Source organism: Myotis lucifugus, unplaced genomic scaffold, assembly GCF_000147115.1.
Source record: "Myotis lucifugus unplaced genomic scaffold, Myoluc2.0 scaffold_3, whole genome shotgun sequence".
NCBI lineage: Eukaryota > Metazoa > Chordata > Mammalia > Chiroptera > Vespertilionidae > Myotis > Myotis lucifugus.
Genome location: NW_005871051.1, coordinates 6045209 through 6048928, shown reverse-complemented (window position 1 = coordinate 6048928; position 3720 = coordinate 6045209). Strand labels below are relative to the sequence as shown.

Below are 3720 nucleotides of genomic sequence, written 5' to 3'. Positions count from 1 at the left end.
TTTCGAGCATATGCGGATCGGCCCTTTGGGCCCTTGCCCCGAGAGGTTCTCCCCAATCTCAACACCCTTGTCCCCGACTAATGCAAAATTAACCCTGATTTAAACGGCCTTCGCAAAGATTTGTTTCTCCTGTCGAAAGCCAATTGTAACTCGGTGGGAGGGGCCAGCTGTGCAGGGGGGAGGGGGAGCGCAGGGGAGCAGGCTGCCTGCCCCGGGAACAGACTCATCCACATCTGGCAGGAAGGGCTGCCGGTACCAAAGTAAACAGGTGGCACTTTTAAGCAAAAACGCTCCGGCCTTCTTACTAACGCCTGCTTTTTGCTGAAGCTTGAAGCTAATTATCCTCATCTTGAGCTATGTTTTCTGCCCTGGCCAGGTCCACCTGATTGAATGTGGACGCTCTTCAGCCTTGGGGAGGGGCGCATCTGGAAGAAGGTCTCTGACAGTGACGGGTCCTTGATGGAGACTTCTCTCTAATATGTACAGTGACTTGTATTTACACAGTGTTTTTACGTGCATTTAAGTGCATATGTTATTTAATTCCCAGAGGAAAAGTAACTACTGTGTCAGACTGTCATTTCTATTTAAGAAATAGACTGTTATTTACCTTACGGTCATAAGGAGCTTATTAAAAGAGGACTTTCCAGTGCTCATGTTCTAGTCACAGACATTCTGACCCTCTCATCTTCTCACCTGTCAGAACAAACTGTGTTTTTTAAAAGTTATATTTTTATTGATTTCAGAGATGAAGGGAGAGAGAGAGAGAGAGAGAGAGAGAGAGAAACATGTATGACGAGAGAGAATCCTTCATTGCCTGCCTCCTGCATACGCCACACTGGGGATTAAGCCCACAACTCAGGGTGTGCCCTGACTGGGAATTGAACTGTGACTTCTTGGTTTCTAGGTCAACACTCAACCACTGAGCCACCCTGGCTGGGCAGATCAAACTGTGTTTTGACAACAGCATTCAGAGGCCAAATGCAAAGAATGTTAATGTCTACGCTTCTTTAAAACATTTTTTTGGTATAGTACGATATTGTATGGCAGTGAGAATCATTATATATTTCAACTTATGAACCATGATGTAGCTGGATCAAATGTAAGTTCTGATGCAGGCTCAGATGTGTTCCAAGATGCCTTAAGGAGACTGTTCTGTAAGGAGGCCAGGCTGTTAGAATGCCAGGAGCGAACATATTTCTAAAGATCTGGAGAACAGAGCTGGATGGTGACAGAGGCAAGTTGCCAGGAAATCTGTGGACTGGAAGGACTGTCCAGGCTTCACCCTGCTGATGCGAAGATAAGGGGTGCAGCCACCGACTTCGGTTTCTTTCATCTCTCTGCCAGTGGGAACAATTATAGCCTTTCAGCTACACGTTTTTCCATCCGAGAAGCAAGATCAGAGGCTTAAGAAGATTATTTTTTTTTTGAGCGCTCCTTAGTCCCAGCCTACTTTAAATCCATTACAACTGCCCCAGGGCCTTTGCACTAGCTGTTCTCTGCCTTGACCATGCCATCATCAGCTTTATGTTTGCTCCTTCTCTTCATTCAGGCCTCAGTTTAAATGTGAACACCCAGAGAAAACTTCTCAATAAACTCTATAAAAAATTCTATAATAATTCTCTCCATACATTCTAGCTTCTTACTCTTCTATTTTGCTTCACCTGAAATTATATTGTGTGTTTGTTTACTATCTGGTTTCCCCAGTAAAACGTAAACTCCATGTGGGCGAAGATTGACTGGCTCACTATTTCTTTAGTTCCCCCCTGGTGCCTGGCACATGGAAGGGGCTGAACAGGTGTTAGATGAATGAATGATTACATGACGAATGGTTAAAGCTGAAGCCACACCCATACCTCCTTTGATTTTAAGAAACCGTTAGGGCTAAGTTAGAAAAGTTTGCTCCATTGACTCACAGGGATAACCCAGGGTCAGCCGAGCACTTATAACTGACACCTGGGTGGTCAGATTGGTGACAGATCCAGTGTAAGATTGTGTATCTGTATGTAAATAATTTATCCAAATTCAATTCAATAAATCGAATCCTTGGCCAGGATGGCCACCGGGTGGATCATTCGTCTTCCCTGAAATTCCCTTTGCTCGAGGTGATTCATCTCCAAACAATCTTTCTCCTCTGCTCCACCGTCAACTCCTTGAGAGCAGGGACCTGCGTCCGGATCACCCCTACACGCCTGCTACCTCACACTATGCAAGAACAAAGTCCCCAATTCATCTCTTGAATATGATTAAAATATGAAAGGTGAGTAGCGGTTAGCCAGGTGAGGAAAGGAAAGAAGATGGTTCCCAGCAGAGGGAGGAGCACGGCGGAGGCCTCTGTCCTTGATACAAGGATCAGCCTGAAGAAGCGAGTGTGGCTGGGATGGAGAGAGAAGGCAGGGTGGGGACCACGTGTGGCTGTAGAGGTGGGGGGCGGGGGTCTGCCACACGGATTTTACAGGTTTCTGGACATGGCAGGGAAAATAAAAACGTTTTATCTTTAACCCAAGAGCAATGGGGATCATATCTGTCACACCACAAATCTCTGGCTGCCGTGGGTGTCGGGAGACTGTTAGGCAGCCGCTCTGACCCAGACTAGAGAGTTGGGGGTTGGACTGAGAGTCTCTAGAGAGTAAGTGGAGACAGATCTCTTTCATTGCCAGCACCCAGCATGCCTGGCACCTATTCGTTTCTCAAAAACGTTTGTTTAAGAGTGGCTGGATGGAGGAGCAGAGTGGTGCAGGAGGTTGCTAGGGGTTGAAATGAACAGGACATGGTGAGGGACTGGCTACAGAGAGAGAAAGGGAGAAATGTCAGGCCAGCTCCTAGGTTTCTGGTTTTGTGTTACTACCTGGATGGAGGAGTATTGCCATTTCCCGTGACAGGAAGTAGCAGAAGCACCTGTATTTTGTGTGTCTCTGGTTCTCTGTTAAACCAAGAGTCAGCCCAGCCAGTGTTGCTCAGTGGTTGAGCGTCGACCTATGAACCGGGAGGTCAGGGTTTGATTCCCAGTTGGGTCACATGCCCAGGTTGTGGACTCCATCCCCAGTAGGGGGCGTGCAGGAGGCAGCCGATCAATGATTCTCTCTCATCATTGATGTTTCTATCTCTCTCTTCCTCTCCCTTCCTTCTAAAGTCTCTCTCTCTCTCTCTCTCTATATATATATATATATTTTAAACAACAGTCAGGGCTTCCTTTCCGCCTCCCTCAGGAGGCTCCACTCAAGGTGGCTTCTGCTCACCCTCTTGCTGGTGTCCAGCGGAGGGAGCGGTCTGGAGGCCAGAGCAGAGGAACTCTTGAACCTCCGAAGGCTCCCAAGGACTTGAAGGGTTTATATTCTCATATATGAGGTCAGTGGACTGCGAGGAAGATTACAGGTCAGGATAAGATGAGGGGTAAATGGTCGCTCTCAACATGGTCTAAGCAGCCTCAATAACAAGGGGCTTGTTATTGCGAAGCTAGACATTCTGCCCTGCCCTCGTCTCCAAAACCTGGGCCAGTGGCTCTAAATAAAGACAATGAGTTTGTGGGATACATAAGTTTGGTCAGTTATTTTCTTTATGGGTTTAAGCAACTAGTTTTTGAGTGATCTTTCATGGGAAAAAGTATCTTCTCAATCCAGATGTGAGTGAAGGCTCTCCATGTCACTCCCAATTACACTGCTCAGACCTTTTCAAATGTTCTTGTCAGGTATGCCCTGATTTTGTATAAATAAGGTCTATTTT

The 3720-nt window shown here is 46.7% G+C and overlaps 1 protein-coding gene and 1 long non-coding RNA gene across 2 annotated transcripts in view; one reads left to right on the top strand and one right to left on the bottom strand.

Moving 5' to 3' along the window:
• The window catches only part of LOC111827458, a 2026-nt gene extending 413 nt beyond the window's left edge, over positions 1-1613 (top strand). Inside the window, exon 2 of the long non-coding RNA XR_002831048.1 lies at positions 905-1613. This is a non-coding gene — a long non-coding RNA (uncharacterized LOC111827458). The remainder of the gene's footprint in view (positions 1-904) is intronic.
• LOC102432361 (aldehyde oxidase 2) overlaps positions 1-3720 on the bottom strand; it is a 61145-nt gene that overhangs the window by 5215 nt on the left and 52210 nt on the right. The gene's annotated exons all lie outside the window — the stretch shown is intronic.